Source organism: Oncorhynchus tshawytscha, linkage group LG09, assembly GCF_018296145.1.
Source record: "Oncorhynchus tshawytscha isolate Ot180627B linkage group LG09, Otsh_v2.0, whole genome shotgun sequence".
Taxonomy (NCBI): Eukaryota; Metazoa; Chordata; class Actinopteri; order Salmoniformes; family Salmonidae; genus Oncorhynchus; species Oncorhynchus tshawytscha.
In genome coordinates, this window is record NC_056437.1 from 84,865,052 (window position 1) to 84,891,990 (window position 26,939).

Sequence of the window (26,939 nt, forward strand, 5' to 3'; positions counted from 1 at the left end):
GGGGTAGAGAAAGAACAAGATATTGGGGAGAGAGGGAGATAAAGATAGATGGATGGATGGAGAGAGAGAGAGAGAGAGATAGAGAGCAAGAGATTGGGGATAGAGGGAGAAAGAGAGGGAGATAAAGATAGATGGATGGAGTAGAGGGAGTGAGGGGATGCTAGAGGGACAGAAGCAGAGGAGAGAGGGGGTAGAGAAAGAACAAGATATTGGGGATAGAGGGAGATAAAGATAGATGGAGTAGAGGGAGTGAGAGGGATGCTAGAGGGACAGAAGCAGAGGAGAGAGGGGGGGGTAGAGAAAGAACAAGATATTGGGGATAGAGGGAGATAAAAAGATGGATGGAGTAGAGGGAGTGAGGGGGATGCTAGAGGGACAGAAGCAGAGGAGAGAGGGGGTAGAGAAAGAACAAGATATTGGGGATAGAGGGAGATAAAGATAGATGGATGGAGTAGAGGGAGTGAGAGGGATGCTAGAGGGACAGAAGCAGAGGAGAGGGGGGGGTAGAGAAAGAACAAGATATTGGGGATAGAGGGAGATAAAGATAGATGGATGGAGTAGAGGGAGTGAGAGGGATGCTAGAGGGACAGAAGCAGAGGAGAGAGGGGGGTAGAGAAAGAACAAGATATTGGGGATAGAGGGAGATAAAGATAGATGGAGTAGAGGGAGTGAGAGGGATGCTAGAGGGACAGAAGCAGAGGAGAGAGGGGGCTGGAGAAAGAACAAGATATTGGGGATAGAGGGAGATAAAGATGGATGGAGTAGAGGGAGTGAGGGGGATGCTAGAGGGACAGAAGCAGAGGAGAGAGGGGGGGTAGAGAAAGAACAAGATATTGGGGATAGAGGGAGATAAAGATGGATGGAGTAGAGGGAGTGAGGGGGATGCTAGAGGGACAGAAGCAGAGGAGAGAGGGGGATGCTAGAGGGACAGAAGCAGAGGAGAGAGGGGGATGCTAGAAGGACAGAAGCAGAGGAAAGAGAGAAATAGTTGAGGGAATGAAAAAGAGAATGGTCGTAGAGAGAGGAAAAGATGGAGTAAGAAAAGATAAAGATTAAAAAGTAGGAGGGAAAAATAGAGAGAGAGAGAGGCATTAATATGAATAACCTCAGAGAGAGGGGGGCAGAAGATTAGATAGATAGATAGATAGATAGATAGATAGATAGATAGATAGATAGATAGATAGATAGATAGATAGATAGATAGATAGATAGATAGATAGATAGATAGATAGATAGATAGATAGATAGATAGGGAGGGAGGGAGGGAGGGAGGGAGGGAGGGAGGGAGGGAGGGAGGGAGGGAGGGAGGGAGGGAGGGAGGGAGGGAGGGAGGGAGGGAGGGAGGGAGGGAGGGAGGGAGGGAGGGAGGGAGGGAGGGAGGGAGGGAGGGAGGGAGGGAGGGAGGGAAAAGACTCAATAGAGAGATGAATATAAAGTAGACAGAGATGGAGGGAGGGGAACAACAACACAGAGATGCATATAAAACAGAGAGAGTAATGGAGAGATGGAGGGGAAAGACAATACAGAAGAATTAATTTAAAAAGATGGATATGGGTGCACAGAAGAGATTTCTCTCACTGAACGGAGATGAGTAGGGAAAGAGAGAAGGGGAAAGAAAGAGGGAGCAAAAGAGGGGTGAGATTGATCAAGAATTTGTACGCAGAGTGCAATGACATTAAAACACAAACAAGGACACTGTGATAAATCATATCTCCAGCACCATCTCTGTGTGATAGAAGTGAACAGGACACAGGTCCGGTCCTGACCTGCTGCTGCTGGGACCGTCACAGCTCTAGACCAGAACCAGTAGGATACTGGGACAGTCACAGCTCTAGAACCAGATACTGTGTACTGGAACCGTCAGTCACAGCTCTAGACCAGAACCAGTAGGGTACTGGGACAGTCACAGTTCTAGACCAGAACCAGTAGGGTACTGGGACAGTCACAGCTCTAGAACCAGATACTGTGTACTGGAACCGTCAGTCACAGCTCTAGACCAGAACCAGTAGGGTACTGGGACAGTCACAGTTCTAGACCAGAACCAGTAGGGTACTGGGACCGTCACAGCTCTAGAACCAGATACTGTGTACTGGAACCGTCAGTCACAGCTCTAGACCAGAACCAGTAGGGTACTGGGAGCTCTAGAACCAGATACTGTGTACTGGAACCGTCAGTCACAGCTCTAGACCAGAACCAGTAGGGTACTGGGACAGTCACAGTTCTAGACCAGAACCAGTAGGGTACTGGGACGGTCACAGCTCTAGAACCAGATACTGTGTACTGGAACCGTCAGTCACAGCTCTAGACCAGAACCAGTAGGGTACTGGGACAGTCACAGTGCTAGACCAGAACCAGTAGGGTACTGGGACCGTCACAGCTCTAGAACCAGATACTGTGTACTGGAACCGTCAGTCATAGCTCTAGACCAGACCAGTAGGGTACTGGGACAGTCACAGTTCTAGAACAGAACCAGTAGGGTACTGGGACAGTCACAGTTCTAGACCAGAACCAGTAGGGTACTGGGACAGTAACAGCTCTAGACCAGAACCAGTAGGATACTGGGACAGTAACAGCTCTAGACCAGAACCAGTAGGATACTGGGACAGTCACAGCTCTAGAACCAGATACTGTGTACTGGAACCTCAGTCACAGCTCTAGACCAGAACCAGTAGGGTACTGGGACAGTCACAGCTCTAGACCAGAACCAGTAGGATACTGGGACCAGTTCCATCACAGCTCTAGACCAGAACCAGTAGGGTACTGGGACAGTCACAGTTCTAGACCAGAACCAGTAGGGTACTGGGGTACTGGGAGTCACACACAGCTCTAGACCAGAACCAGTAGGGTACTGGGACAGTCACAACTCTAGACCAAAACCAGTAGGGTACTGGGACAGTCACAACTCTAGACCAGAACCAGTAGGGTACTGGGACAGTCACAGCTCTAGACCAGAACCCGTAGGATACTGGGACAGTCACAGTTCTAGAACAGAACCAGTAGGGTACTGGGACAGTCACAGTTCTAGACCAGAACCAGTAGGATACTGGGACAGTAACAGCTCACCAACCAGTAGGATACTGGGACAGACTCTAGACCAGAACCAGTAGGATACTGGGACAGTCACAGCTCTAGAACCAGATACTGTGTACTGGAACCGTCAGTCACAGCTCTAGACCAGAACCAGTAGGGTACTGGGACAGTCACAGCTCTAGACCAGAACCAGTAGGATACTGGGACCAGTTCCATCACAGCTCTAGACCAGAACCAGTAGGGTACTGGGACAGTCACAGCTCTAGACCAGAACCAGTAGGATACTGGGACAGTCACAGCTCTAGAACCAGATACTGTGTACTGGAACCGTCAGTCACAGCTCTAGACCAGAACCAGTAGGGTACTGGGACAGTCACAGCTCTAGACCAGAACCAGTAGGATACTGGGACCAGTTCCATCACAGCTCTAGACCAGAACCAGTAGGGTACTGGGACCGTCACAGCTCTAGAACCCAGAAGCTCTAGACCAGAACCAGTAGGGTACAGTTCTAGGGTACTGGGACAGTCACAGTTCTAGACCAGAACCAGTAGGGTACTGGGACAGTAACAGCTCTAGACCAGAACCAGTAGGATACTGGGACAGTAACAGCTCTAGACCAGAACCAGTAGGATACTGGGACAGTCACAGCTCTAGGGACTGGAAGTCAGTCACAGCTCTAGACCAGAACCAGTAGGGTACTGGGACAGTCACAGCTCTAGACCAGAACCAGTAGGATACTGGGACCAGTTCCATCACAGCTCTAGACCAGAACCAGTAGGGTACTGGGACAGTCACAGTTCTAGACCAGAACCAGTAGGGTACTGGGGTACTGGGACCGTCACACACAGCTCTAGACCAGAACCAGTAGGGTACTGGGACAGTCACAACTCTAGACCAAAACCAGTAGGGTACTGGGACAGTCACAACTCTAGACCAGAACCAGTAGGGTACTGGGACAGTCACAGCTCTAGACCAGAACCAGTAGGATACTGGGACAGTCACAGCTCTAGACCAGAACCAGTAGGGTACTGGGACAGTCACAGCTCTAGACCAGAACCAGTAGGATACTGGGACAGTCACAGCTCTAGACCAGAACCAGTAGGGTACTGGGACAGTCACAGCTCTAGACCAGAACCAGTAGGGTACTGGGACAGTCACAGCTCTAGACCAGAACCAGTAGTCACTATGCACATAACACTGGACCCTTATACGGCAAGCTTCTCACAATGTTAAATACAGATAAAACAACACTCCTTGTTATGCCAAAAACATTTTTGGCAAGACAAGGAATGGCAAGGAGTGGGATGTTAGCGCAAACAGACCCAGATATATACCCAGGCTACCTCAGATTTGGTACCTCCCTGCGTTTGCGTGAAACTTTGAGGCAAATATCTTAGAAGCATACCTCCACATCATATGCTGTGACATCATCATATACATCATCCCCATGACAGTTTCATTTAAATATTGTCTTTCAGTGCCAATCTCACAGGGGGAAAGAATCATTTAAATCTGCATTTAATGTTCTGAAAAACGAATCCCCTGTGTTTCTCTTCTCTATCGTGGCTATTATGTGCATCCCAGCATATGTAACATAACAACAGACTGCAGGCATTACCCTTGAAATGACAGCCACCTCTATATTTAATTTTAGCCACCATTAGGACTGATGTGTAAGTACGGCAGTTATTTTGGGGAGACGACAGCTGATCCAAATCAAAGGGAGCCGTGGGAGATGGGATGAGATGTGAGGCTGAGAGAGAGATGCAGGCTGAGATAGTTTGGTTGGTTAGTGGGGAGTGGAGTGGAGTCCATCGAGGAACTGGAAGTAGTTGGAGTTGGCGTCTGCTTCACTGTTGTCGAATCGCTGTCACCATCAACATTTTAGTGGCCTCTGCCTGTCTCCATCTCTCTCTAGGTCACTCTCTTTCTGCTCTCTCTCCATCTCTCTCTAGGTCACTCTCTGTCTGCTCTCTCTCTCTCCATCTCTCTCTAGGTCACTCTCTTTCTTCTCTCTCTCTCTCTCTCTCTCTCTAGTTCACTCTCTTTCTGCTCTCTCTCTCTCTCCTCCAATCCTATTTTCTCTCCTCTCTCCCCATGTGTTGCTGCTGTGTCCAGTGGCTGTGGAAATACTGCATTGACCTCTCAGTTTGATGAACGATTAACCTGCTACACTGACACATATTAACCCCTTTGATCTCGGTTCTCTGTCTGCCTCGCAGGAGATCACTGTCGCTTCAATCGTTCCCCTGTTTTCTCACTTTCTCTCAATTCAAATCTTAGCCAAGAGAGTAGCCATGGTTACCTATTCACCACACTCTGCCCCTTTCTCCCTCTTTCTCTTCAGCTGTATCCCACCCTTTACACATGCCCCTCCCCTCTGCCACTCATTAAAAAGCAACATTGTTTTTGAAGGTATACACAGGCACACCCATAATCACATATTCAGAAAGAAAGATACTAACACTTAGACAGACAGACAGACAGACAGACAGACAGACAGACAGACAGACAGACAGACAGACAGACAGACAGACAGACAGACAGACAGACAGACAGACAGACAGACAGACAGACAGACAGACAGACAGACAGACAGACAGACAGACAGACAGACAGACAGACAGACAGACAATCTCCAGTGGTGCTCTGCCATCCTAACAGTTTGGAACTGGGAGCCAGCCATCAATAATGAGTGTGCAGACACCACGATGTCAGCTCAATAGACAGAGCCCAGGCACCCAGTAGACAGACAGAGCTCATATCTATTCTACTATCTGTATGTAGAGAGGAGACCCCTGACCTATCTGATCAGACTGACACCCAGGGCTCCGTTCAGTCCGGATCACTGAAGCGTTACAGATTGCGCCATAGAAATGTTAAGGCCATTTTGATTGAGCCGACACATGCAGCGTTTACCATGAATGCAGTCTCCGTTAACGCGGGAACATTGTCTTTACATTTCAATCACGCTGTAACGCTGTCCGTGATACAGATTGAGTCCCTGGCCAGGGTTAGAACATAACACCCAAGATGGTGACAGATAATATTCTTGACCTCTTCTTCTTGACCTCTCCTGTTACCAACAATAAGTTCATTGACAATGTTTACAAACTCATTTTCAAGAGCTCGAGTGTCATGAAACGGTTGAAAGTTACTGCAGAGAGGTCTATCATTTCCCCGCCCTCCCGCCTAACTTCCACAGTGAGCCCTCTCTCTGTTATCATGTGATCTACATTGAACAGCTCACAGCGGAGAAGTGTAAGATATGATAAATCAGCACTAATATGATTACCCTGTGTGTCTGCTGGTTAACGTTGGCTGTTTTTTACTCTCCCCAGCCCACAATCTCTCTCTGTTTATCCCTTCTAGTGGAAAAGCAGCTCATGCAGGATAATACTCAGAAGCCAACCCCAAAATAAAACCATGCCACCGAAGAAAAACTAAATCCCTTGATACAGTATTTATTTGAAACAACTATGTAGAGAACATTTCAAATGCGGTAACTTTAAGCTACTGATTTGTTGGCAGATATTAGCAGGAGTCTTCATGTTTTGTTCTTACAGTAGTTCTCAGCCATAGAGGTGCTTGGTTCACGTTATTCTACATATTAAACTTCTGTGTAATCCAATAGAACAACTACACACAATCTAGCCTAAAATGTTGGGCTGATGTACTCATCCTACTTCATTTTACTCTCACATTCAGAGCCACTTGTAAATGTTTAAAGCATTTGAATAACAGCCAAGTGAAATTTACTCTGGGACCAAAGACCAGGAGCTTTTACATAAATGAAAAGGAGAATACTGCATCATTACACAGTCCCCGATTTAATGGAAAACAAAAAAATGTTTTTATTCTTCAGGAGGAACACAGTCACGCACAGACTAGTAGAGGGAAACCAACGGAAAACACACACACACACACACACGTCTATTATTTTCTACTGAGCCAGTTACTCTATGATCACATTCCTATCTATTATTATTTCTTATTGTTGTTGCATTGTCCAGAAGGAACCTGCAAGTCAGCATTTGGTTAGACGGTCTACATGTGTATCCTGTACATACTGTCTGACTAATACAACTAGAAACTTGGAAAGAAACACAAATTCACACAGACAGACACAGACACACACACACACACACACACACACACACACACACACACACACACACACACACACACACAGACACAGACACAGACACAGACACAGACACAGACACACACACACACACACACACACACACAGACACAGACACACACACAGACACAGACACACACACACACACACACACACACACACACACACACACACACACACACACACACACACACACACACACACACACACACACACACACACACTTTTCAACAAAACAAAGCTACACTTGTATGCCACAGACACATACACCGACACACAGACACACAGGAACACACCTCCACACACCCACACCCAGACACCACCTCCCACACAGACACACTCCACCCCACCCTGAGACACCTCCACCCCACACCACAGACACACCACACACAGACACACACCCCACCCAGACACACACACACAGACCACACACCACAGACACAGACACAGACACAGACACACACACACCACAGACACAGACACAGACACCACCCACAGACACAGACACACCACACACCCCTACCCAGACACACACACACCACACACAGACACACACACACACACACCCACACAGACACAGACACACCTCCCACCACCCACACACACACACACACCCACACCTTTTCAATAGGCAAAACAAAGCTCCACCTTGTATGCCCTGCCTTACACCTCCTCCCTACCCTGATACACCTCCACTTCACCCCTACCCCACCCCTACCCTACACCTCCTCCTACCCTGATACACCTCCACCTCCCCCTACCCTGATACACCTCCACCCCTGCCCTGATACACCTCCACCTCCACCCCTACCCTGATACACCTCCCCCTACCCTGATACACCTCCTCTCCTACCCTGATACACCTCCCCCTACCCTGATACACCTCCACCCCTGCCCTGATACACCTCCACCCCTACCCTGATACACCTCCTCTCCTACCCTGATACACCTCCTCCCCTACCCTGATACACCTCCCACCTGCCCTGATACACCTCCACCCCTACCCTGATACACCTCCTCCCTACCCTGATACACCTCCTCCCTACCCTGATACACCTCCACCCCAACTCTCCTCCATCCATAGCCTGATACACCTCCACCCCTACCCTGATGCACCTCCACCCCTACCCTGATGCACCTCCACCCCTACCCTGATACACCTCCACCCTTGTTGCTGAATGACAGCTGACATCACATGCCCACACACACACACGCACACACGATTCAGGGTGTGCTATAAGCAGCGTGAATAACAGTGTGCTAACTTCCTGCTTTGAGTTGGCTCAGTAATACCTGATTTATGTGGATCTCAGGGGAGGAAGCCCCCAGGTTATTGAAATATTGTGCACAGGGTTCGAGTGGGGATGTTAGTATAGGTAAATCAATGGTGGAAGTCAATACCCTACCTGGGCTAAAGGCACAGGAGGTCAGCTACCAGATTCAGCTGAAAACACTACTATTGTGCTGCATATTGATTTCAACCATCATCCCGCATTTTTTACACACACAGGTTTCTATAAAGCACATTTTTGTATGTCAGAGGCAACATCCGTTTTTGATGGTTGGTAATCCATATTTATGCAAATTATGATACAACATAATGTATCATAAGTCATTGAATAAATATTGCAGAGTTCTCGATTTATAAATGATGAGACAAACCTTAACACCTTCAAAATAGCCGGGATAATTGTAAAGCAAGACTTTATTTGTTGAGACTTAGCACTACACATTCACTGGACTCTACACACACATTTACTCTATACGTAGCCACATCAAGCAGTCTCTCTCAATGCACACACAGTCTGTGGGCTTCATTTGAATTCAGGATGCAAAGTAAAGGCCTGATCTATTCAGAATTGCTCATACAGGACAAAGAGAGAGAGAGAGAGAGAGAGAGAGAGAGAGAGAGAGAGAGCTAGCCCTCCTCTCCTTCAGAGAGAGGGCCATGAGCAGCAGATTAAAAGTCAGTGTGTTCATCACCCTTCTAAAGCACTCCCATTAGCACACATTACATTACCTTCCCCACATGTTCAAATCCCTCACTGCAAGCTTCATACGACTCATCATTGCATGCCGGGATGAAAGACCTTTCAATGTTAACATCTTAACTCTAACATTGTCACGCCCTGACCTTAGATATCTCTGTTTTTCTATATATTTTGGTTAGGTCAGGGTGTGACTAGGGTGGGTACTCTACTTTTTGTATGTCTAAGGTTTTTGTATGTCTAGGGGTTTTTGTATGTCTATGTTGGCCTGATATGTTTCCCAATCAGAGACAGGTAGCCATTTTCCTCATTTGTGTTGTGGGATCTTGACTATGTTGAGTTGCCTGTCTGCACTAAGTTGTATAGCTTCACATTTCGTTCGTTGGTTTTATTGTTTTTTGTTAAGCGTTTCATTCATTAAAAGAGAATGTACGCATACCACGCTGCGCCTTGGTCTCACTCATACGACGATCATGACAAACATTCACTAGATGCCTTCAAAAAGTATTCATACCCCTTATTTTTTTCCACATTCTGTTGTGTTACTGCCTGAATTCAAACATTCACCTACACACACTAATCCATGATGACAAAGTGAAAACATCTTTTTAGAAATGTTTGCAAATGTAATTGAAAATGAAATACAGACATATCTAATTTACAAAAGTGTTCATACCCCTGAGTCAATGTAGAAGCACCTTTGGCAATTAAAGCTTTGAGTCATCTTGGGTATGTCTGTCTCAACTTTGAGTCATCTTGGGTATGTCTGTCTCAGCTTTGAGTCATCTTGGGTATGTCTGTCTCAACTTTGAGTCATCTTGGGTATGTCTGTCTCAGCTTTGAGTCATCTTGGGTATGTCTGTCTCAGCTTTGAGTCATCTTGGGTATGTCTGTCTCAGCTTTGAGTCATCTTGGGTATGTCTGTCTCAGCTTTGATTCATCTTGGGTATGTCTGTCTCAGCTTTGAGTCATCTTGGGGTATGTCTGTCTCAGCTTTGAGTCATCTTGGGTATGTCTGTCTCAGCTTTGAGTCATCTTGGGTATGGTATGTCTGTATCAGCTTTGAGTCATCTTGGGTATGGTATGTCTGTATGTCTGTCTCAGCTTTGAGTTCATCTTCATCTTGGGTATGGTATGTCTGTATCAGCTTTGAGTCATCATCTGAGTCATCTTGGGTATGTCTGTATCAGCTTTGAGTCATCATCTTGGGTCATGTCTGTCTCAGCTTTGAGTCATCTTGGGTATGTCTGTCTCAGCTTTGAGTCATCTTGGGTATGTCTGTCTCAGCTTTGAGTCATCTTGGGTATGTCTGTCTCAGCTTTGATTCATCTTGGGTATGTCTGTCTCAGCTTTGAGTCATCTTAGGTATGTCTGTATCAGCTTTGATTCATCTTAGGTATGTCTGTATCAGCTTTGATTCATCTTAGGTATGTCTGTATCAGCTTTGAATCATCTTGGGTATGTCTGTATCAGCTTTGAATCATCTTGGGTATGTCTGTCTCAGCTTTGATTCATCTTGGGTATGTCTGTATCAGCTTTGATTCATCTTAGGTATGTCTGTATCAGCTTTGATTCATCTTAGGTATGTCTGTATCAGCTTTGATTCATCTTAGGTATGTCTGTATCAGCTTTGATTCATCTTGGGTATGTCTGTATCAGCTTTGATTCATCTTAGGTATGTCTGTATCAGCTTTGATTCATCTTGGGTATGTCTGTATCAGCTTTGAGTCATCTGGATTTGGGGATTTTCTCCCATTCTTCCTTGCAGATGTCTTTCCACAGATTTTCAATGGGATTAAAGTCTGGGCTTTGGCTGGGCCACTCAAGGACTTTCAGATTCTTATTCTGAAGCCATTCCAGCGTTGCTTTGGCCGTATGCTTGGGGTCCTTCTCCTGTTGGAACATAAATCTTCGCCCCAGTCTATGGTTTTAGTCTGGGTTTCTGTACAGCACTTTGAGATATCAGCTGATGTACGAAGGCCTATATAAATACATTTGATTTGATATGGTCGTTTGCACTCTGAAGCACACTAGAAATTGTTTTATAACCTTCCCCAGATATATACCTCATCACAATTCTATTTTGGAGAAGTATGGACAGTTCCTTGGACTTCATGGTGTTAAGGATTGGCCTGTATTTGGCTCCATTCATTTCCCCCTCTATCCTTACCAGTCTCCCTGGCGATGAAAAGCATTCCCATAGCATGATGCTGCCACCACCATGCTTCAAGGTAGGAATGGTGTTATATGAGCAGTGCCTGGCTTTCTCCAGACATAGCGCTTTGCATTCAGGCCAAAGAGTTACGTTTTTCTCTTATTAGACCACATAATTTTTTGCCTTATGCTATCAGTGTTTCACGTTCCTTTTTGCAAATCCAGGCATGCTGTCATGTGCCTTTCTCTCAGAAGTGGCTTCCATCTGGACACTCTCCCATAAAGCCCAGATTGGTGAAATGCTGTAAAGACTGTTGTCCTTCTGGCAGGTTCTGCCATCTCAGCCAAGGAACTCTGTAGTTCTGTCAGAGAGGTCCTTCTGGTCCGGTTGCTCAGTTTGGTCAGACGGCCAGCTATAAGAAGTCCCCCCACCCGCCCAATGATGGAGACCACTGTGCTCTTGGAAACTTTCAACACTCTACAAATTGTGGTATACCCTTCCCCAGATATGTGCCTCATCACAATCTTGGAGATGTACAGACAGACAGTTCCTTGGACTTTATGGTATATATTCTGCTCTGACATGCACTGTCAACTGTGGGACCTTAGAGAGGTGTGTTTCTTTATAAATCATGTCCAAACAATTGAATTGGCAACAGGTGGACTCCAAGTTGTCATGACATCTCAAGGATGATCAAAGGACATTGGATGCACCTGAACTCAATTTGGAGTGTCATAGCAAAGGGATGTGAAAGCTTGAAGTTAGATATTTCGGTATTTCATTTTCAATAAATTTGCTTACATTTCTAAAAACATGTTTTCATTTTGTCATTATGGGGTATTGTGTGTAGATGGATGAGAAATAAATCTATTTAATCCATTTTGAATTCAGGCTGTAACACAGCAAATTGTGGAATAAATCAAGAGGTATGAATACTTTCTGAAGGCACTGTAGGTGAACCAACGTTCCTCTTCAAATGATCACTGTCCTCTCTGTTCCGGAGCCTTAGTTGCGAGATGACGATTTTGTGAACAATTAATCCATATTTAAGGGTGTTAAGCATGTTGATACACTCAATTCCTGTGCACTGAGGGGGAAGCCGGTGTCAGCCGTTCATCAAAATGTCTCTCAGCCATTTACAGAGCCATGTATACGGCAGCCTTTCACCAACTCTGTTCAAAGCCCCCTCCGCACACAGCATAGCTCAGCACTGCTTGTTGCTCCAAGCTATTTTTGTGAGAACTTGCTTCAGCATTTTTTCCGTCAAACCTTGTTTTTCAAGTTGCCTTTTCCACTGCAGGGGAAAAGCACGCAAGCATGCGTGTAGGATTGTTTTTGTGGGGTTAAAATATGATGTGTTTTACAGAATGCATAGAATGTGTTTGTGTGAGTGTTTGTGCATTTATCCTCACTTGTTTTGTGTGTGTCACATTCTGTGTGTGTCTACATTCTATGTGTGTAACATTCTGTGTGTCTACAGTGCTATATGTGCATTTTTGAATGTATTTCCTTACGTGTGACGGCATAGTGTGTGTGTTTGGGAGTGTGTGGCATGTGAATGTTTGTGTATGTGTCATAACACATTTCATATGTGTGTGCGTTAAGATCCTACAGTGCTGTGTGAGATTGTGTGAATTTTTGGACGAATAAGCATAGTGTGTGTGTGTATTTGTGTGTGTGTGTATATGTTTTGTGTGATAAGTAACACTCCTCCATCCATCCAGGCCTTGCCCCAGCATGCTCTATGACTGACACACTGACTAATACACAGACAGATAAACACCCTCACTGAGAAACACGATAAGGATTCGCCTAGGAAACACTGACACAGACTGACAGATGGATGTCTCCATGGAGACCAGTCACCAAGACTGACACCATGTCAGTCTTTATCACAGCAGAGTGCCGTGCCAACCAAATCATTACGAGAGTTAGAGACAGATACAGAGAGAGAGAGATGGAGGGATAGATGGATGAATTGAGGGACAGTGAGAGAGAGAAACATGGAAAACGTACTTTATATGGAGTGAAAAAGGTATTGGCTGAGAATATGGAGGAGTAAACAGGAAAGAAACAAGCTTGTAATACCTGACAGCAGGGCACCTCTTTATCACAGGACACGTCCCTGTCATCCCTTCCTTCTGCTTTACTGTTCTATCATGCCTTCTTGGTCTCACCCCATCATTCACATCTCACTTAGTTTTACTCCATCCACTCCCTCTATCATCCCTCTTCTTTTCCTCTGATCTTTCAATCCTCTCTTCGTATAATGCTTGTGTCTCTCTCTCCTCACCCTTTTCAGTCCGACTGCTCTTTCCACACCTCTCCTCTCTCCTCTGCTGGTTTCTACACCATTCCCCTCTCCACGATCTCTCTCCACCCCTCTCTCCCACGCTGTGCGAAATAGAAGCGCTCGCGCAGACTCAGGTTGCCATAGTGACCTGCTCACTCACCATCTTGCGTATCTCCGTCACATCAGCAACAGGGGTGTCCGTCGCCTGGCTCTGCAGTTCCCAACACGGGGCAGCTCCATCACTTCACACTGAGGACTGGGGCCTGGCCTGGGGGCTGGGGCTCTCACTCACTGGTGCTGCTGCACCCAGTAAAAAACTAGGAGAGAAAAAAATGCAAGAATAGCAAAATATATAAATAAATGAGTACAACTTAGTCAACAGTCTCCATATAACCCCATCCACCAGACCTCTGAGAAGAGATAAAATAATAAAGGCGTGCGTGTTGTTCACCATGGCACTCAGAATAATCATCCTTCCTAACCATAGGGCAGAATCAGTGATTTATCGCAGTAATCATGTATGACGTCACTAACTGCAGCCTGCCTGCTCCTCTCTGGCCTTCAGAGAGCTCTACTAGGAAACACTGGGGGCTGCTCTCCCCCACTGTCACATTCTCCCTGTGACATCACCAGCCTGGATGTGTAGCCCTCTGCCTATGTGTCCTTCTCAGTCATGTTCCCACTCAGCTTGTTGAGCATTGTTGGAGTGACCTCACCAAACAGTGACCTTACCAAACGGTCAACCAAAAATACCACTTGGTAAAATACCACACATTTTAGTCATTTAGCAGATTCTCTTATCCAGAGCAATTAGGGTTAAGTGCCTTGCTCAAGAGCACATCAACAGATTTTTCAACTAGATGGCTCAGGGATTCGAACCAGCGACCTTTCGGTCTACTGGCCCAATGCTGTTAACCGTTAGGCTTACCTGCCACCCCATGATGCTTTGTGGTCATCATAATCATGGCAAGATCATTGCAATGTCTAGTTGCTGCATTACTACCATTATCATCATCACCATTACACTGTAATAAACATCATCCTCACAGGCATGCAGGCGCTAACTGTAGTGCTCTCTGATCACACACAGCCAGTCAAGCAGACAGAGGAAAAGCCCCTAGCCTCAGTTTGTCTGACTTTGCATGGCTGTATTGAGCTCTTATGTTGCCACTGACCCGAAAAAAAACTCCCTCAAGATATTGTGCCTTGATGCAGCCAAGCTGCCATGGCTCCAAAGAAGAGAGGTCACTGAAAGCTTGACCACTTTCATTACCCACCACATTTACTAACACGTGATCTAACCAAAGTCCCCCACCCCACTACCATCACCCAACCGGCTTAGCCAATATACGACCAAACCATGTAAAACTGACCGCTTTCATTACCCAACCAATTTTTAATAACACGATCCAACCGTAACCCTCCCGCTTCCAGTCACCCATGTGACACATGAGTGAGCAGCAGCATGATCGCGTTCCATTATGCGACCGGCTTTACTAACACATGGTCGAACCTTATAGTATAGCTGACCACTGTCACTCCCATGGAGCACATGAAGGAAAACCATCTATGGCCCCCAATCCCTACCCGGCGGTCCCTACCCAGCGTTCCCTACCCAGCGTTCCCTACCTGGCGGTCCCTACCCAGCGTTCCCTACCCAGCGGTCCCTACCCAGCGGTCCCTACCCGGCGGTCCCTACCCGGCGGTCCCTACCCAGCGGTCCCTACCCCCAGCGGTCCCTACCTGGCGGGCCCTACCCAGCGGTCCCTACCCAGCGGTCCCTACCCAGCGGCCCCTACCCAGCGGTCCCTACCCAGCGGTCCCTACCCAGCAGGCCCTAACCGGCGTTCCCTACCCGGCGGTCTAGTAGAGCCGACCACTTTTACTCCCATGGAGCAGATGAAGGAAATCCATCTATGGCCCCCAATCCCTACCCAGCGGTCCCTACCCAGCGTTCCCTACCCGCGGTCCCTACCCAGCGGTCCCTACCCAGCATTCCCTACCCAGCGGTCCCTACCCAGCGGTCCCTACCCAGCGGTCCCTACCCAGCGGTCCTTTCCCAGCGGTCCCTACATAGCGTACATAGCGGCCCCTACCCAGCGGCCCCTACCCAGTGGTCCCAATCTAGCGGTCCCTACCCAGCGGTCCCTACCTAGTGATCCCAACCCAGCGGTCCCTACCCAGCGGTCCCTACCTTGCGGTCCCAACCCAGGGGTCCCTACCCAGCGGTCCCTACCCAGCGGTCCCTACCCAGCGGTCCTACCCAGCGGTCCTTTCCCAGCGGTCCCTACATAGCGTACATAGCGGCCCCTACCCAGCGGCCCCTACCCAGCGGTCCCAATCTAGCGGTCCCTACCCAGCAGTCCCTACCTAGTGATCCCAACCCAGCGGTCCCTACCCAGTGGTCCCTACCTTGCGGTCCCAACCCAGGGGTCCCTACCCAGTGGTCCCTACCCAGCGGTCCCTGCCCAGCGGTCCCTACCTTGCGGTCCCAACCCAGCGGTCCCTACCCAGCGGTCCCAACCCAGTGGTCCCTACCCAGCGGTCCCAACCCAGCGGTCCCTGCCCAGCGGTCCCTACCTTGCGGCCCCAACCCAGCGGTCCCTACCCAGTGGCCCCTACCTTGCGGTCCCAACCCAGTGGTCCCAACCCAGCGGCCCCAACCCAGCGGTCCCTACCCAGCGGTCCCTACCCAGCGGTCTAGTAGAGCCGACCACTGTCACTCCCACAGTACCTTTCATTAACACAATAAGCTAACCCATTTATGGCTCCCAGTCTCTACGCAGACTCCCCTGCTGTAAGGGACATAGACATGAGCACATCCCCCCCAGGGGACATTCCACTAGTTCTAATGATGTCAACTCAATGGATTATGGTATTCATTTGATATCATTAACCATTGTCATTCTCCCCAACTATTTTTCAATTATTAATGCCAGTCATCATGGCCCCAGAAGGGCCGACACCCAGGCCAAGGCTGGACACTCAATCAAACCAATCACAGCTAATTATATCTGCTCTGTCATCAGTGGCAGACGGCTTAGCAGCTCTGCTGAGAATGGGTCAGTCAGTGCTCATGCAATATCCAGACTCTGGTTATTCAGATTGAAGTGATGCCAGATCATGCAAAAGGAAACCTAGATCTTTGTTCTTCCCTCCTGTGGTTAGGACAATGTATGGGCACATGAGGGGACAATGTATAGGCACATGAGGGGACAATGTATAGGCACATGTGGGGACAAACGCTGATATGTGTTACATGATAACAGAGGCTGTAATGCCATGCAGTTCATCACACTGCATTATTCAGGGCCAGCCCTAGGTTGTTCCCACAAATTCAGCCTATCATAGCTGATCAGCAAGTCTCTCCAGCATGCTAGCAGTCAACTTCAACCTCCATCCTGTTGACACCAGCAAGTTGGGCTGCTATCAATCAATGACAATCCCAGCCTACATAGAGATCAGCCAACTTCTTGCCCTATTGAGAATTGGGCCAGTCTCATATATATCCCCCTATTTTCTTTTAAAAGAGGGGGATATTTTATTTTAAAAAGTCAAAAGTTTCTCTCTCTCACACACACACAACCACATCCACCCACACACATACACACAACCACATTTATACAGTAAAATACACACATCTTACTGTGGTATTGTCTCTCTAACACAACATTCCAAAATGGTGAACAGAACTGTGCAGATTGACAATGCTCAAGTCTGAAAGCACTTGATTCAGGTGACAAGAGCCCTGAGAGGTTAAGGCATTATCTCCCAGTCCCAGGCAGCTTTGCTCTTGGCAAGGTGTGCAGGTGTAATCTCCCCTGTTCCTGTTTGCTTGTTTTCATCTGCCTCATCAGTTATGCAGTGATGTGACTCTGAAATGAAAGTGCAGGCTGGCCTGATTTCTCATATGACTGAGATCACCCATCCCACACTTAATTTGTGACAACAACAAAGTTATGACTCTCAGCTTGGTTTTGGCAGTTCAAATTAGTCTGCCAACTGGGCATTATTTTCCACCATCATTTGCAAATAAATTCATTAAAAATCCTACAATGTGATTTTCTGGATTTTTTTCCTCATTTTGTCTGTCATAGTTGAAGTGTACCTATGATGAAAATTACAGGCCTCTTTCATCTTTTTAAGTGGGAGAACTTGCACAATTGGTGGCTGACTAAATACTTTTTTGCCCCACTGTATATTCAAATATACTGAGATCTATATTAAAATCTTGTGAGCTCTATATTAAAGTCAAGTGAGTTTATTATTCAAATCTAGTGAGCTCTGTAATAAAATCTAGCAAGCTCTATATTCAAATTTACATAAAAATCTAGCAATCTGTATATTACAATCTAGTGAGCTCTATATTCAAATCTAGCGAGCTCTATATTCAAATTTAGTGAGCACTATATTAAAATCTACTGAGATCTATATTACAATCTAGTGAGCTCTATATTCAAATTTAGTGAGCACTATATTCAAATCTACTGAGATCTATATTACAATCTATTGAGCTCTATACTAAAATCTAGTGAGCTCTATATCAAAATCTATCAAGTTCAATATTCAAATCTAGTGAGCTCTATATAAAAATCTAGCAAGCTCTATATCAAAATCTAGTGAGCTCTATAATAAAATCTTGTGAACTCTGTATTAAAATCTAGCACGCTCTATATTCAAATCTATATTCAAATCTAGCTGAGTCCTATATTAAATATAGCAATCTGTATTTTAAAATCTAGTGAGCTCTATAGTAAAATCTAGCTGAGCCCTATATTAAAATCTAGCGATCTCTATTTTAAAATCTAGCGATCTCTATTTTAAAATCTAGTGAGATCTATATTAAAATCTAGTGAGCTTAATATTAAAATCTAGCTAAGCCCTATATTAAAATCTAGCCGAGCCCTATATTAAAATCTATCAATTTCTATTTTAAAATCTAGCGATCTCTATATTAAAATCTAGTGAGATTTATATTAACATTTTGTGAGATCTATACTAAAATCTAGTGAGCTCTATAATAAAATATTGTGAACTCTATTCAAATCTAGCAAGCTCTATATTCAAATCTATATTAAAAATCTAGCTGAGCCCTATATTAAAATCTAGCAATCTGTATATTAAAATCTAGTGAGCTCTGCAGTAAAATCTAGCTGAGCTCTATGTTAAAATCTAGCGATCTCTATACTAAAATCTAGTGAGATCTATATTAAAATCTAGTGAGATCTATTTTAAAATCTAGTGAGCTATGTATCAAAATCTAGTGAGATTTTAATTCAAATCTAGTAAGCTCTATATTCAAATCTAGCGAGCTCTATATTAAAATCTAGCGAGCTCTATATAAAAATCTACCAAGCTCCATATTAAAATCTAGCGAGCTCCATATTCAAATCTAGCGAGCTCCATATTTAAATCGAGTGAGCTCTATATTCAAACCTACTGAGATCTATATTAAAATCTTGTGAGCTCTAAATTAAAGTCTAGTGAGTTTATTATTAAAATCTAGTGAGCTCTGTATTAAAATCTAGCAAGCTCTATATTTACATTTATATTAAAATCTAGATGAGTGTCATATTAAAATCTAGCAATATGTATATTAAAATCTAGTGAGCTCTATATTAATATCTAGCGAGCTCTATATTCAAATTTAGTGAGCTCTATATTAAAATCTACTGAGCTCTATATTCAAATTTTGTGAGCTCTATATTCAAGTCTAGTGAGCTCGATATTAAAGTCTAGTGAGCTCTATATTAAAGTCTAGTGAGCTCTATATTAAAGTCTAGTGAATTCTATATTAAAATCTATTGAGCTCTACATCAAAATCTAGTGAGCTCTATACTGAAATCTTCTGAAGTCTGTATTAAAATCTAGCAAGCTCTATATTCAAATCTATATTCAAATCTAGCTGAGCCCTATATTAAAATCTAGCAATCTGTATATTAAAATCTAGTGACCTCTACAGTAAAATCTAGCTGAGCCCGATATTAAAATCTAGAGAGCTCTATATTAAAATCTAGCGACCTCTGTTTTAAAATCTAGCAAGCTCTATATTAAAACTAGCAAACTCTATATTGAAATCTAGCAAGCTCTATATTAGAATCTAGTGAGCTCTATATTAGAATATAGTGAGCTCTACATTAAAATCTAGTGAGATTTATATTGAAAGCTAGGGAGCTCTATATTAAAAGCTAGCGAGCTCTAAATTAAAATCTAGCGAGCTCTATATTCAAATCTAGTGAGCTCTATATTCAAATCTAGTGAGCTCTATATTCAAATCTAGCAAGCTCTATATTCAAATCTAGTTAGTTCTATGTGAAAATCTATTGAGCTCTAAGTTTTAGTAAGTTTTAGTAAGTTAGTGGGTTTTAGTAAGTTTTAAGTTCCTCGGCGTACACATCACAGACAAACTGAATTGGTCCACCCACACAGACAGCATCGTGAAGAAGGCACAGCAGCGCCTCTTCAACCTCAGGAGGCTGAAGAAATTTGGATTGTCACCAAAAGCACTCACAAACTTCTACAGATGCACAATCGAGAGCATCCTGTCGGGCTGTATCACCGCCTGGTACGGCAACTGCTCCGCCCACAACCGTAAGGCTCTCCAGAGGGTAGTGAGGTCTGCACAACGCATCACCGTGGGCAAACTACCTGCCCTCCAGGACACCTACACCACCTGATGTCACAGGAAGGCCATAAAGATCATCAAGGACAACAACCACCCGAGCCACTGCCTGTTCACCCCGCTATCATCCAGAAGGCGAGGTCAGTACAGGTGCATCAAAGCTGGGACAAAGAGACTGAAAAACAGCTTCTATCTCAAGGCCATCAGACTGTTAAACAGCCACCACTAACATTGAGTGGCTGCTGCCAACACACTGACTCAACTCCAGCCACTTTAATAATGGGAATTGATGGGAAATGATGTAAAATATATCACTAGCCACTTTAAACAATGCTACCTAATATAATGTTTACATACCCTGCATTATTCATCTCATATGTATACATATATACTGTACTCTATATCATCTACTGCATCTTTATGTAATACATGTATCACTAGCCACTTTAACTATCCCACTTTGTTTACATACTCATCTCATATGTATATACTGCACTCAATACCATCTACTGTATCTTGCCTATGCCGCTCTGTACCATCACTCATTCATATATCTTTATGTACATATTCTTTATCCCCTTACACTTGCGTCTATAAGGTAGTAGTTTTGGAATTGTTAGCTAGATTACTTGTTGGTTATTACTGCATTGTCGGAACTAGAAGCACAAGCATTTCGCTACAGTCGCATTAACATCTGCTAACCATGTGTATGTGACAAAAAAAATTTGATTTGATTTGATTTATCAAAATCTAGTGAGCTCTATAATAAAATCTTGTAAACTGTATTAAAATCTAGCAAGCTCTATATTAAAATCTATATTTACAATCTAGCAATCTGTATATTACAATCTAGTGAGCTATACAGTAAAATCTAGCTGAGCCCTATATTAAAATCTAGCGATCTCTATTTTAAAATCTAGCGATCTCTATACTAAAATCTAGTGAGATCTATATTAAAATCTAGTGAGATCTATATTAAATTCTAGCAAGCTTTATATAAAAATCTAGCAAGCTCTACATTAAAATCTAGTGAGCTCTACATTGAAATCTAGTGAGCTCTATATTAAAATCTCGTGAGCTCTTTGTTAAAATCTAGTGAGCTCTATGTTAAAATCTAGTGAGATTTATATTAAAATCTATGGGGCTCTATATTAAAATCTAGTGAGCTCTATATTAAAATCTAGCAAGCTCTATATCAAAATCTAGCAAGCTCCATATTAAAATCTAGCAAGCTCTACATTAAAATCTAGCGAGCTCTACATTAAAATCTAGATGAGTGTCATATTAAAATCTAGCAATCTGTATATTAAAATCTAGCGAGCTCTATATTCAAATTTAGTGAGCTCTATATTAAAATCTACTGAGATCTATATTAAAATCTTGTGAGCTCTATATTAAAATCTAGTGAGCTCTATATCAAAATATATCAAGTTCAATATTAAAATCTAGTGAGCTCTATATTCAAATTTTGTGAGCTCTATATTAAAGTCTAGTGAGCTCTATATTAAAGTCTAGTGAGCTCTACATTAAAGTCTAGTGAGCTCTATAATGAAATCTTCTGAAGTCTGTATTAAAATCTAGCAAACTCTATATTCAAATCTAGCAGAGCCCTATATTCAAATCTAGCAGTCTGTATATTAAAATCTAGTGACCTCTACTTTAAAATCTATTTGAGCCCTATAATAAAATCTAGCGAGCGAAAATCTAGCTATATTAAAATCTAGCGAGCTCTATATTAAAAGCTAGTGAGCTCTATATTAAAATCTAGTGCTCTACATTGAAATCTAGTGAGCTCTATATTAAAAGCTTGTGAGATCTATATTAAAATCTAGTGAGCTCTAAATTAAAGTATTGTGAGCTCTATATTAAAATCTAGTGAGCTCTATATTAAAATCTAGTGAGCTCTATATTAAAATCTAGTGAGCTCTATATCAAAATCTTGTGAAGTCTGTATTAAAATCTAGCTGAGCCCTATATTAAAATCTAGCAAGCTCTATATCAAAATCTAGCAAGCTCCATATTAAAATCTAGCGAGCTCTACATTAAAATCTAGTGAGCTCTATATTAAAATCTAGTTAGATCTATATTAAAATCTAGTGAGCTCTAAATTAAAGTATTGTGAGCTCTATATTAAAATCTAGTGAGCTCTATATTAAAATCTAGTGAGCTCTATATTAAAATCTAGTGAGCTCTATATTAAAATCTAGTGAGCTCTATATTAAAATCTAGCGAGATCTATATTAAAATCTAGTGAGATCTATATTAAAAGCTAGCTGACTGGGACAAACAAAATTATGTCAATTCTGAGCAGTGCTCCTTAACAACAACTCAGTTTGGGTGAATGGGGTAAGAGTTCAAATTCATGGGATGTCCTACAGCAGGTCAACTATGTCTTGAATAAAATATTCCACTTGCACGCTATTAAGTAATCTGAGTTAACCTTTCCTTGTGAATCATGACATTGTTTAATTTTAATAATACGCATATTAGGTAAAGAGGTGACAATGGCTGTGCACTGTCAAGACTGAAAAGGATTATGGGGCAGCCTGGGCCACAGCTACATGACAGATCCCTAACAGTTCCAAGGCCTTTACTAATTCAGTGTAGCAGGCTTCTGGATTTGCTTAGAGTGTGAAGCCCGGGGAAATGATGTCTAAACCCTTCAGTCCATAGAGGACAATGCTTAATAAATAATGTTCTTGTTTAGCTCTGACTGTCCACCACTTGCTATTGGTCACCTTTTGACCCAGTCTGGTTTTAATCCATTTCAATTCATCTCAAGGAGATTTTTAGGGAATATCTTTGGTAGGGGGATGGGAGGGAAGGAATGAATGAAGGAAGGGAAAGAACCACTTGTGTGTGTTTGAAGAGCTAGATTTATCCTTGTCTTTACAACTACGAGATGTCTTGATCTTTTTAAAACCCTGCCCTTGGCTAAAAGGACTTGTCTCTAATGTGATATTTAAAGTGACATCCTCCTCCTCCTCCCAGGGCCACTCTGTGACTTGTACTGGTCCTATGAGTGGAGAGGAGAGGGATGTGCACTTCGATTACCCACACAGCTCCACCTCACATGTACTAACAGGCACCGTTTGATCTGAGCACTTTAAAAATCTGCTAAAAGAGAAACATTAAAAACTTAACGTCATCTTAAATTTTTACATCTGTAGTTACAAGCCAAATGGTTAAGAATAAGCACAGAGGCTTGTAGTTATAATGGCATATATCACAGTCGTTCACTGAGCAATTAAGAGTGAAGCAGTGATACACTAGGTACTAACAAGCATCAAATCTGACATGGTGCCAATGTTTAATGAAAACAATTTCCACAGATGTAAGAGCAGTGAGACTGGTTTATGGGGTCTATGTTTAAGACCAGCAGTGGATGAGGTTTGGACGATTGAGTGGACCAGAGATGAGTGTAAAGTCAGACACATGTAGAATTTCTTTTTTTTTCATGTTCATTTTGCTCACTAATTGGGGTTTCTTGGGGAAAATATTCTCTCTAAAGTTGTGTATTTATTGGTTTATTAACTTGTTCTGTCCATTGCTCTCCATTTCATATATTTAACCCTTAAATCCAACTCCACAATTAAATAACTTTTCATTCTCAGAATGGCAGCTTTTCCCCAGTCATATCTCAAACAGAAATGCCTGTGAGCACTGCTCCAAAATTAGCTTGGGGCTGAAATCCAACTTCAGCCATCCACCACCAGCTGAAGCAGAACTGGCCCAGGACCAGTGCCTGAAGGGCCTCTTTTAAAGCACTCTCCTCTCCCCATTCTAGCCTAACCACCTATCGCACAACACACTTCACCCTCAATCTAATCCTGCCCAGTGCTCCACTTTGCCCCCTAACGCCCCATTAATAACTTAGCCCCTATCATAAACTCACGAAATCAAACTGTGCCCACTGACTGCTGTGCCAGGCAGCAATCTCATTCTGCCAGACTGCCCACCCAAAACACACTGCTGCACATCAGCATTTCAATCCGCTTGTAACCGTATCGTTGTGTTGCAGATAGAGGCGGTAGATCTTCATTCATCAACCCTAATCAATCTGCTCCTTGTTCTCAATCAGAGGGGCTCCTCTGTGGGCCACAGTTATAGTGGCTTAACCTGCATGCCTCAGTCATGTGCCGCGCACGGTGCCTCCGCATTATTCACGCTATTTGGGGACACTAATCATTGTCAAGAGAGAATAACCAAACGAAACAGATGACCGCAAATAATGTGGCTTAATAGTACCCACTGTGCACACACTGGTTTACTCAACGTTGCTTCCACGTTATTTCAGTGAAATTACGTTGAACAACGTGGAATAGACGTCTGTACCCAGTGGGTATAGCCTAATAACTTTTTCTCAGAACTATTGGCCGATTGAATAGGAAATATTTAATAAGCCACACATTCGGCTACTCAGCAGAACTGTGAAATACGAGCCATAACAATACAATTACTTTAATTATAGGCAATTATTATTATTTTTTAATTAGGCTACTGTCCTGTGCATTTATCAATTGTTATCAATGCCATTTGCCAAAGACACGACACCAATGTCAGAAACAGGCAATTTAACGAGACGGGCATATGTCTTCTTATGAATTAAGTATGAAGTACACGAATCACTTGACTTTCCTGTTTCATTCGTACGCACTCTCACCAAATTAAATGTATCGTCTCGCCACAATTCATGGTTAATGGCGCCGAAACCCCTCACATTTCAGGACGATAATGTAGGCTATCCGCTTGTTTCTTTCCAGAAACATGGTTGATATTCCGTCCTATCAACTCTGAAACGCGTTCCTTATTAAAGCAATAGCCTTAACATTTATTAGTTTACTGTGCGTGCACGCACAGACGAACGAGCGCACAAACCCACACATACAGACACTACCGCATTCATTTCGTTAACGACAACCGCAAATGAAATATATTGGAACAGCGAAAACTATTCAGCAGATAAAGAATAGGCTGGTCATACCGCAAAGCCGCCTTATGAAAGCTGAGAATCCAAAGTCAAACCACGGGATTTGTTTAACATGCGACACACGAATAACGTCCCTTAAACTCTGATACCATTTAATGAATCTTACCTTTCCTTTTAATATATTCCTTAAACTGCAGAGGCGTAGCCTATAGTCAACGTCTTCTCTCCCCTCTCCCTCTCTCACTCTCACTCTCGTCCTTTCTCTCGCTCTCCAACCCGCCCTCTCTCTCTCTCTCAAATTGATTCACCCTTTTTCGGCGCTTGTACCACAGTGCCGTGTTTTCCCGACCTAAGAAAGCAGAGCCGGTTCATTTTACATGGCCAGGTGAAAAAATACAACCACCGAAAGTGGGTGATTGAAAAATCATGACGAAACATAGGCCTAGTAAACTATTTCGTGTAAATACGAATCGTTGAGGATAAATATAGACATCTAATAGAAACATGTCCGTTTCTCCAGACATGCGTAGGCCATTAATAAACACGCGCGCACGGCTGGAAGGGATGAGAATTTACAACAAACGACAACAGAAAATGAACCTTCTCCCATTGATTGAGACCAGTCTGGTTGAATAGGATTATATTCCCTTGTCTCGGAGTCAGGACAGGCAGGACGATTAATAACTTAAATAACTTAATTAAATATGTAGGCTAGTCTTTCTTATTATATATATATATATTTCTTATACAATTAAGTGGTACACCTCTCTTGTGTAGATGCACCTTGACATTCCCTGTATCCAACGCGTAGGTGTTTACTATTGTCCGTATTGCGCTTGGGTGGTGCACATCCCACTCCTCTCATTGCGATGTAACGAGGACGCAATGACTTTTGCTATATAGATTCATACACCAGCAGCGTCCTAAACACGTTGTTATTGTACTAAATAGTTTAGTTTCTCAAATTTGGGGCAACAATATCAATCACTATAATTAAATTAATGCCAAAGTTGTTGCGCAAATGAATGTCACACACTCCAAGACGCAACAAATTTAGTTTTTGAAAAGGTGGCCATATTACCCAAGCTTTATAGGGTGCAGGTGTGTGAAGGTGAACACACATTTGTCACATGTCACAAATAGCAGATCATGCCAGACACATATTCTCACTGCTTCACTGGGTTTAATGGACGACCGGTTCTGATGTGGCAGGGCCTGCAAACTATTACAGACTACAAAGGGAAGCACAGCCAAGAGCTGCCCAGTGACAGAGCCTACCAGACAAGCTAAATAACTTCTATGCTTGCTTCCAGGCAAGTAACACTGAAACATGCATAAGAGCATATACAGGGGTTCCCGGGTCAATGTGTGGGTTCAGCCACCCTAGTCATAGACTGTTCTCTCTGCTACCGCATGGCAAGCGGTACTGGAGCGCCAAGTCTAGGTCCAAGAGGCTCCTAAATAGCTTCTACCCCCAAGCCATGAGACTCCTGAACAGCTAATCAAATGGCTACCCAGACTATTTGCATTGCCCTCCCCACTGGAATGCTGCTGCTACTGTCTGTTATATCTATGCATAGTCACTTTAATAACTCTACCTACATGTACAACATATTACCTCAATTACCTTGATACCAGTGAACCCACACATTGACTCTGTACCGGTACCCCCTGTACTTAGCCCCGCTATTGTTATTTACTGCTGCTCTTTAATCATTTGTTATTCTTATCTCTTACTTTCTTTTTGTATTTTCTTAAAACTGAATTGTTGGTTGTA

The 26,939-nt window shown here is 43.7% G+C and overlaps 1 protein-coding gene across 3 annotated transcripts in view; it reads right to left on the reverse strand.

The window, feature by feature from the left end:
- The window catches only part of syt3 (synaptotagmin III), a 75,093-nt gene that overhangs the window by 4,228 nt on the left and 43,926 nt on the right, over positions 1-26,939 (reverse strand). The gene's annotated exons all lie outside the window — the stretch shown is intronic.